This window comes from Crinia signifera, chromosome 5 (genome assembly GCF_055691185.1).
Source record: "Crinia signifera chromosome 5, ASM5569118v1, whole genome shotgun sequence".
NCBI classification, from domain to species: domain Eukaryota; kingdom Metazoa; phylum Chordata; class Amphibia; order Anura; family Myobatrachidae; genus Crinia; species Crinia signifera.
Window position 1 is genome coordinate 251495190 of NC_139221.1, and position 10318 is coordinate 251505507.

Consider the following 10318-nt stretch of genomic DNA (forward strand, 5'->3'; position numbering starts at 1 on the left):
ACTGATTTAGAGGGGTATGCAATGTGCCGCCGCTATTTCCGACGTGGGAAATAGCGGCGGCTCCCTATTCAATGCTGTCATTAACGACAGCATTGATGCGGGATGACGGCAGAACGGGCCCAACTTCAGAAGCTGTCGGGCCCGTTCTGCCGATAACGGACGTGGATTGTCATTATCCAGGCCGCAGATCGACAATCCACGCCCCCTTGCACCCATCGGCAGGCGGGACATTGAATCCCATCTGTCGTTATGCGGTCGATCTGACCGAACTTCGGACTTTTCGACAGTCTATGCATTGAATACTGAATACTGACTGTTGTACTGTCGGAAGCTGTCAGAAACGGCCGGGATTCCAACTGTCAAGACTTCCCGACAGTCGGAATCCAGAATTGAATACCCCATTTGGACTCATTGACACACATACTGTATATACAAATGTCACACATGAAATGGATCAGTGTAATCTAGCAAATTGTAGTTTACAGTAGTTGTATTTGTGCAAATCAGATTTTGAGTAAAAAAGTAACTTAGTGCAGCCGAGTCACCCTGGATCTAGTGTACCAAGGGGGCCTGTTTGGCACAACTCAATCCAAAGTGCATGAGGACACATCTGTAACTGCAAGTGAACAAACTGGGGAAGTATAGACAACCTTTAATAATCTTTCCAAGAGACCCCGGATGGTAAAGTCAAGGAAGAAGGAACAGGGGGTGTCGCAAAGCACATGAATTAACCATGGTCCTGTTCACCGCCATGTAAATGCAGCAATTTATGGCTCTGGTCAACGAAAGATGTGGAAACAAAGATGAGAAACAATGAGCACCACATCACTAATCCCCCAGTCTACCCACTTTACTTGACTCTGAATAAGATCCAGTATACAGTGAGTCTGAGAGAGAACCCTCAAATTCTTGGGCATTCCAGAAAAATTCCCAACAGATTAGGGGGGTATGCAATCTGGGATCACGGCTGTCGATCCCCACCGACAGCCGTGATCCAGGCCCGTTTGCGGTCAGATCGACAGCATAATGACAGACGGGATTCAATGTCCCGCCTGCCACTGGGCGCAAAGGGGGCATGGCCACATAAACGGCCGTGGATTGTTGATCTGCAGCCGGGATTGCGACAATCCAAAGCCGTTTTCGGCAGAACGGGCCTGACAGCTTCTGAAGTCGGGCCCGTTCTGCCGTGATCACGCATCAATGCTGTCATTAAAGATAGCATTGAATAGGGAGCCACCGATATTTCCCACGATGGAAATAGCGGTGGGACATTGCATACCCCCCTTAGTCATACTCCAGATTAGCCCTTTTTGGCCATTGACCCAAAAAAAGTGGTACTGTTCCAGGAAAACTGGTACTGAATGCCAGAAAGACAATATAATGGTTAACGTACATATTACAGGTTGAGTATCCCTTATCCAAAATGCTCGGGACCAGGAGAATTTTGGATAACGGATTATTCCGTATTTCGCAATATTTTAATATTTCAATGATGTATTTTGAAGTATCTTGCATTTATGCTGTATAAACACATAATATACACACAAATATATTTTATTACCACATAAAATACACACAAATATATTTTATTTGTTCAAAAAACAAGGTTTAAAACGTGAAACAAAATGTGTGTACTATCTCAGCACTGAATTTGAATGCCAAGCAATCATTGTCTTGCACATATATAGTGCCAGTTACATATCATGTCCCCAGTGATGCTGTTACAAATGTCCCCAGTGAGTTTTTAGCAAAAAATTTTTTTTTTTTTTCACTTTCTGGAATGTCTGGTTTTCGGAATAATTCGGATAACGGATATTCGGATACGGGATACTCGACCTGTATCCTGCAGCAGAAATCTGTCCAGAATAGATGCACTGTATATTTTCAACAATTCAGCCCCTTTGCTGCCTAGGCTATAGTTGTATCCATTAAAATATATATATATATATATATATATATATATATATATATATATACCATTTTATAGCACTTTGTCCTTAATAAACAGAGGAAATGGTTATCTGTTGACAGTTATTGCATCTGAGCTGAAATGAGCAGAGTGTTCTGTGAACTTCAGAGAAGACATTTACAGTAACATTAAATGACTCCAGAGCTTGGTATTTTAATTATGCATCTTTTAATCTTACCTTTGGTTTTCATCTTCAGTCATGGCAGACTCTGTTTCTAAACATGTCTCACTGTGTGACTCTGGGGAAGCCTGGGGAATGGAGTCTATGAATGGTTTGCATACTCTGGCGTATAACAAGCAAATCAGTGATTAATTCATATGATAAGCGGCCCAGATCTGGTTGTTACTTCTGTGGCCTTAAGACATGACAGAGCATCCTGTATGGCAATTTCTGGGCAGAACTCTCATTGACCTCTGCTACTGAAATCTTTTTTTCTAACCTCTGAGCATCAGTGATACGTGCTTAATGAGTGCTGGATACCACAACAGAGCTTATTAAAAAGATAACATGCCATCCATATACAAACTGCATTCAATGTCTCTACAAATGATAACAAAGCACATTAGTATAGATTATCTTTTATATAGAACAGTGTCATTAGGATCGGCAATGTTGCTGGCCTATCAAAGGAAAGCTTTAATCATTAGGCACAGTGGCAATCTACAGGATTCATTTACAAACTGTAGACTATTTATTAACAGTGTCTTATATAGCGCACACAGATTCCGCAGCGATTTACAGAGAATATTTGAACATTCACATCAGTACCTGCCCCAGTGGAGCTCATAATCTATATTCCCTACCACTTATACATGCACACACAGACATTCTAGGGTTAATTTTTGTTGGAAGCCAATTAGCCTACCAGTATAGTTTTGGATTGTGGGAGGAAACCGGAGTACCCGGAGGAAACCCATGCAAGTACGGGGAGAATATACAAACTCTGCACAGTTAGGGCCATGGTGGGTATCGAACCAATGACCTCAGTGCTTTACACCATGGTGAATGCACTGCACATTAGGGGCCCGATTCAGACCTGCTCGCCGGGCTGCATGTGTTCAGAGCCCAGTGAGCAAGTTTACTCCAACCCATAGAATGCACTCAACCAGTGTTTATCTGCAACACTGGATGTGGTCAGGGGCGGATTGGGGACTAAAAGTGGCCCTGGAAAATTTCTGAAAGTGGCCTCATGTGGGCGGCGACAAATCAATAAAGGGCGGAGCCAATATTACAGTAGGCGGGATTATTACATCACTATACTTAGATACATTGTTGACAGACAGGAGAGCGCAGAGACCAGGAGAGCGCAGAGAGAGAGAGACCAGGAGAGCGCAGAGAGAAAGAGAGACCAGGAGAGCGCAGAGAGAGAGACCAGGAGAGCGCAGAGAGAGAGAGAGAGAGACCAGGAGAGTGCAGACAGAGAGAGAGAGAGACCAGGAGAGCACAGAGAGAGAGAGAGAGAGACCAGGAGAGCGCAGAGAGAGAGAGAGACCAGGAGAGCGCAGAGAGAGAGAGAGACCAGGAGAGCGCAGAGAGAGAGAGAGACCAGGAGAGCGCAGAGAGAGAGAGACCAGGAGAGCGCAGAGAGAAAGAGAGACCAGGAGAGCGCAGAGAGAGAGACCAGGAGAGCGCAGAGAGAGAGAGAGAGAGACCAGGAGAGTGCAGACAGAGAGAGAGAGAGACCAGGAGAGCACAGAGAGAGAGAGAGAGAGACCAGGAGAGCGCAGAGAGAGAGAGAGAGACCAGGAGAGCGCAGAGAGAGAGAGAGACCAGGAGAGCGCAGAGAGAGAGAGAGAGAGACCAGGAGAGCGCAGAGAGAGAGAGAGAGACCAGGAGAGCACAGAGAGAGACCAGGAGAGCGCAGAGAGAGAGAGAGACCAGGAGAGCGCAGAGAGAGAGAGAGACCAGGAGAGCACAGAGAGAGAGAGAGACCAGGAGAGCGCAGAGAGAGAGAGAGACCAGGAGAGCGCAGAGAGAGAGAGAGACCAGGAGAGCACAGAGAGAGAGAGACCAGGAGAGCGCAGAGAGAGAGAGAGACCAGAAGAGCGCAGAGAGAAAGAGAGAGACCAGGAGAGCACAGAGAGAAAGAGAGAGACCAGGGGAGGGCAGAGAGAGAGAGAGACCAGTAGAGCGCAGAGAGAGAGAGACGAGGAGGACGCAGAGAGAGACCAGGAGAGCGCAGAGAGCGACCAGGAGAGCGCAGAGAGAGAGAGAGACCAGGAGAGCGCAGAGAGAAAGACCAGGAGAGCGCAGAGAGAAAGACCAGGAGAGCGCACAGCGAGAGAGACCAGGAGAGCACAGAGCGAGAGAGAGAGAGACCTGGAGAGCGCAGAGAGAGAGAGACCAGGAGAACACAGAGAGAAAGAGAGACCAGGAGAGTGCAGAGAGAAAGAGAGAGAGACCAGGAGAGCACAGCGAGAGAGAGAGAGAGAGACCAGGAGAGCGCAGCGAGAGAGAGAGAGACCAGGAGAGCGCAGCGAGAGAGAGAGAGAGACCAGGAGAGCACAGAGAGAGAGAGAGACCAGGAGAGCGCAGAGAGAGAGACCAGAAGAGCGCAGAGAGAGAGAGACCAGGAGAGCGCAGAGAGAGAGAGAGACCAGAAGAGCGCAGAGAGAAAAAGAGAGACCAGGAGAGCACAGGGAGAAAGAGAGAGACCAGGGGAGGGCAGAGAGAGAGAGACCAGTAGAGCGCAGAGAGAGAGAGAGAGAGACGAGGAGGACGCAGAGAGAGACCAGGAGAGCGCAGAGAGCGACCAGGAGAGCGCAGAGAGAGAGAGAGAGACCAGGAGAGCGCAGAGAGAGAGAGACCAAGAGAGCGCAGAGAGAAAGACCAGGAGAGCGCAGAGAGAAAGACCAGGAGAGCGCACAGCGAGAGAGACCAGGAGAGCACAGAGCGAGAGAGAGAGACCTGGAGAGCGCAGAGAGAGACCAGGAGAACACAGAGAGAAAGAGAGACCAGGAGAGTGCAGAGAGAAAGAGAGAGAGACCAGGAGAGCACAGCGAGAGAGAGAGAGAGACCAGGAGAGCGCAGCGAGAGAGAGAGAGACCAGGAGAGCGCAGCGAGAGAGAGAGAGACCAGGAGAGCGCAGCGAGAGAGAGAGACCAGGAGAGCGCAGAGAGAGAGAGACAGACCAGGAGAGCGCAGAGAGAGAGAGACAGACCAGGAGAGTGCAGAGAGAGAGAGACCAGGAGAGTGCAGAGAGTTAGAGAGAGACCAGGAGAGTGCAGAGAGAGAGAGAGAGACCAGGAGAGTGCAGAGAGAGAGAGAGAGAGACCAGGAGAGTGCAGAGAGAGAGAGACCAGGAGAGTGCAGAGAGAGAGAGAGAGAGAGACCAGGAGAGTGCAGAGAGAGAGAGACCAGGAGAGCGCAGAGAGAGAGAGAGAGAGACCAGGAGAGCGCAGAGAGAGACCAGGAGAGTGCAGAGAGAGAGGGAAGAGGGTTGAAAATGGTATGTGTGTGTGTGTCCCCCTCCCCCCATGTACAGAACCAAGCAAACACACACACACACACACACACCTTCCTTCTTCACTTTCAATACACAAGGCAAATAGTGTACCTGGCAGCAGGTCAAGATCAGGTGTTTCGATAGTCAGGGCACAGAGGGTACCATAGAGGAGGCTGAGGTGACTGGTCCATCGGTGGAGGCTGAGGTGGCTGGTCCTGTAGAGGAGGCAGAGGCGGCAGGTCCTGTGGTAGTGGCGGCTTGTTCTGTGTGGAGGGAGCAGCAGTGGGTCACGTGGAAAAGACTGAGGTGGTGTGTCCCATGGAAGATGAGGCCGCGAGTCCGGTGGCGGGAGCTGCAGGCAGTAGCAGGCAGGGGCGTAACTAGAACATTCAGGGCCACATAGCAAAATCTTTAAAGGGGCCCCCCATTACAATGCCGCTAAACAGGGCAGGAGAGAGAGTGAGGGGAGTGAGAGACAAAAATGGTATCAGGTGGAGAGAGCGATAGAGGAGTAAGAAAGGGGAAGGGATGGTTCAGGAAGTGAGAGGGAATTTCATGGAAAAAGGTGGAGAATATAAAGAGAGATGGGGTAGAGAGAGAGAGAGAGAGAGGACATCAAGGAAACAGAGAGGGTGTCAAAGAGAGTGGGGAGAGGAGCACGGGAGAGAGGGAGGGCTCAAGTGCATAAGGGACAGAGAAAGAAAGAGAGGGGCACAAGAAAATAAGGGGGGGTATTCAATGTGAGGATCATGACAGTCGAGCTTGCTCGACCGCCGTGACCCAGTCCCGTTCTCGGTCAGCTTGACCAAGAACCTGCAGGCGGGATTCAATGTCCTGCCTGCCGGGGAGCGAGAAGGGGGCGTGGCCGAGAAGAGGCGAGCTGCAGCCGGCAGCTCGCCACTTACCGGACGTTCTTGGCAAAACGAGCCCGACAGCTTGTGAAGTCGGGCTTGTTCTGCCGAGAAACCCTGCTCAATGCTGTCAGGGAAGACAGCATTGAATAGGGCCCGGCGACCATCTCCCCGACGGGAGATGCTCACCGGAGTTTGAATACCCCCCTAAGGCCGAGAGAAGAAGAGCAGGAGAATGAGAGAGTGAGGGACAGAGACAGTGAGATACAAAGTCAGAGAGAGACAGTGTTGAGGAGGGAGAGAGATAGTGTTGGGGAGGGAGAGTAGGAGAGACAGAGAGTCATGAAGAAAGAGAGAGTCAGACAGGGGGCAGGCATAGATGGTTCAAGAGAGCACATTACTTACATATACATATGCATTGACATGACCAAAAGTGTTATAATGTATGGGGAACACAATGGCAGATTTCCATGGCAAACAGTACCACACCACCCCCCACCCCACGCCAAATAGGTTTTATGGCAGAAAGTGGCCCTAATCCCCTACACCACCCCTCCCACGCCAGCACCTCCCAGCGCACTTACTTTACCGCTGTTGATGTCGGGTCCTTGGAGCTGCTGACGGCTCTCCTCTGTAGTTGCCGGTGGTTCTGTGAATCTGTGGTGCCGCTCATCGCAGCGCCGTTTTAGCTAAGCGCCACGCACTCCTGTTTCTGCCTGTGGGAGGAGCGGTAGGGATGGCCATCGACCATTGATGATTTAAAATCATTGATGGTATGTGGCCGATGTCAAATACTTTTGCCATCGATGTGGGAGTACCAGATAGTGTCCCTATATCGATGGCAAAGGAGAAAGGATGTTTCCTTTTTTTTTCTCAAGGTGCCTGGATCATGGAGCATAGCTCCGTCCCCCCGACACCCAGAAGTCCCGCCCACAGGTACTGATTGTCCCAAGGGCCATTCAGTCACATATAATGACTAACCATCGATAGCTAAAACTATCGATGGTTATCCATCAAATAGTTTGCAACTATCGATGGCTGGGTGCAGAATCGTCATCGATGGCAACCATCGATGGCGTCTGCTTCGATGGCCATCTCTAATGAGCGGTTGCACAGAGAGGCTGTGTATATATCCTGCAGCCGCTGCAGTCCCCTCTGGGGTCCGGAACAGCAGGAAACAAACAGGGCAGTTGCCACTTCCTATCCTCCCAGCAGCTTAAGCCCGACGCACTCACCTTCCCAGGCGCAGCGGTGGTGGAAAGGGTGCAGGGGCTTCCTTGCTGTGCCCGCGCCCCCCCTCCCCCACCAAAATCTCAGCATCACATCTCGAGCTCCTTCCTTCATCTCGCGCCGGGGCTGTCACTAGAAGATGACGTGAGTCCCGGCAGCAGAGATGCTCAGAATCAGATAGAACTGCGGGCGGGAGGAGGCGGGGCCACTAGCTCTGACTGCGGCCACTCACCTCCAGTGACGCCGCCTGCTGCTGAGTGGCTGAGCAGCCCCTCAGCCCCTTTCAATAGTTGTCAGTGTTTGCGCATGCACGGTGGCCTCACTAGTGTCGGCCTCCCGGGAAAGTTCCCGGTAGTTATAATGGCCAATCCGCCCCTGGATGTGGTTTTCTATGGGGATATTCCTCTGCATTATGCTAAATGCTATGTCGGCATTGCTCTCCAATGTGTGATTTTCTACTGGGGTTTTTCTCTCTGCTATATGTGTTTAGCAATCTGCAGGGTATTCCTCTGCATTATGTGATTTACTATGGTCAGGGGCGTGCAGGGTGCAGGGGACTGCCTGCTGGGCGTTCGAGCCCCCCAAAGGCCTGGGCTCCATAGCAGCTGCACCTCCTGCACCCTCTGTAGTTACGCCACTGGGGGCATAGCTCTGTAATTTGTGCTTTGCTGTGGAGGTAATACTATGCATTATGGGGGGTATTCTGGTTGCTTCGCTGTGCGCATTTCAGCGTATGTGCATGCGCTGGGTGTGTGCACCCAGTGGGTGCCCGCAGGAGAGGGGCGTAGGGCGGCGGGCAGCCTCATTACCATATGGGAACGCCCAGCGCTGTAATTATACTCTCCACTGCTTATGATTGGACTTGGTTAATTTGTGGCTCAGCTGTTACCTGTAGTATGATCAAACAGTCACAGATTCACATTGTGCTATGGCTGCCAGGAATTCTAGACTCCAGATGGTCTGGGTGCATATAATGTAGGTTCACTACTGTATCTTCCTGGATGACTAGTGGTGCGTTATGGTGCGCGGCATGATCATTGATCACAAGAAAAGTATTGCTCTGCACATGACTTCATGTTTCGTCGCAAAGATGGACTTTGCACTGTGCAGGCACTCTGCAGTAGGTGGGTAACCCAGGAAGGGGGGTTGTAACAGTCTGACCCACTGCCACTGCCTCGCCTTACTACACTGTTCCTGCCAATGACAGCTAACATTTGGTGTTTGGGGCCATCAAAACAATGCCTGGAACATGTGTCCCTTTTGTCCCCCCTGTCACTGTGCCTGGATATTATTCTGTATTATTTGGTTTGCTATTGGAGTATTACTCTGCATTATGTGATTTGCTATTAGCTTAGTACTCTGCATTATGAGATTTGCTATGGGGATATTACTCTGCTTTATGAGATCTGCTATGGGGTTATTACGCTGCATTATATGATTTGCTATGGGGATATTACTCTGTATTGTGTGATTTGCTATGGGGATATTACTCTGTATTGTGTGATTTGCTATGGGGTTAGTACTCTGCATTAGAGATGTGCGGTCCGGATTCTGAAGAATACGAACCGCTACGAACTTGGGGATCCGAGTATAACCGAGCCGCGGCTCGGCAATTCCCGCCAGACTCGGATCCCAAAGCGAGGCCGAACGGCGCCTTCCCGCCGTCGGATTCTCACGAGACCTGGATTCCATATAAGGCGCCGAGCCCACGGTTCGTCGCCATTATCTGGGATCCAGAGACGGGGAAACAGCACGCTCCGCTGGTGTGCTCAGTGCAAAGTCAAACAAGTAAAACTACATTGGGCAGCTCTGAGGGATAGTGGGCAGCTTTAGTGCAGCATTACAGTGGGCAGCTTTGTTGTTTCATAGGCAGTGGGCAGCTTTGTTTTAAAGGCACTGGCAGTGGGCAGAGGCACCAGCTTTGTTGTTTCATAGACAGTCGGCAGCTTTGTTTTAAAGGCACTGGCAGTGGGCAGAGGCACCAGCTTTGTTTCATAGGCAGTGGGCAGAGGCACCAGCTTTGTTGTTTCATAGGCAGTGGGCACCAGCTTTGTTTTAAAGGCACTGGCAGTGGGCAGAGGCACCAGCTTTGTTTCAAAGTCAGTGGGCAGCTTTGTTTCATAGGCAGTGGGCAGAGGCACCAGCTTTGTTGCTTCATAGGCAGTGGGCACCAGCTTTGTTTCATAGGCACTTTAGGCAGTGGCCACAAGTTTTAATTTTATTTAAGTTTAGTAGCACAACCAGCAGTATTGTTTTAAAGTGTATAACTCCACATAACCCAGTGTGTGTGCAGTGCACTGCATACTGTACATCCACTGTGTGTAGTATATGCCGATACTGTGACTGCCGTCTACAGCTCCGTACCTCTGTTTATACAGTACTGTGACTGCTGGTACCCCATCTGTTTATACGGTGCTGTGACTACTGTCCGACGCTCCATACCTCATCTGTTTATACGTTACTTTGACTGCTGGTACCCCATCTGTTTATAGGGTACTGTGACTACTGTCCGACGCTCCATACCTCATCTGTTTATACGTTACTTTGACTGCTGGTACCCCATCTGTTTATAGGGTACTGTGACTGCTGTCCACAGCTCCGTATCAGTTTATAAGGTACTGCTGTGACCGCAGGCCGTACCCCACTGTTTTTTTTAAATGAATAAAATTATTAAAAGTTAAAAAAAAGAAAAAAAATGTCTCTGTCCCACGTGCTGTGACTGCTCTCCGTAGCTCCGTACCATTTGTTTAAAAGGTACTGTGAGTGCTGTCTGTACCCCATCTGTTTATACGGTAGTGTGACTGCTGGTACCCCATCTGTTT

The 10318-nt window shown here is 50.0% G+C and overlaps 1 long non-coding RNA gene across 1 annotated transcript; it reads right to left on the reverse strand.

The window, feature by feature from the left end:
- Positions 1-2008: 2008 nt before the first annotated feature.
- On the reverse strand, positions 2009-7715 carry LOC146079679 (uncharacterized). The gene is made up of 3 exons (XR_014474696.1): positions 7502-7715; positions 5527-5767; positions 2009-2218 (listed from the first exon to the last, which is right to left on the reverse strand). It is a non-coding gene; the product is annotated as an uncharacterized LOC146079679 (long non-coding RNA).
- Positions 7716-10318: the final 2603 nt, after the last annotated feature.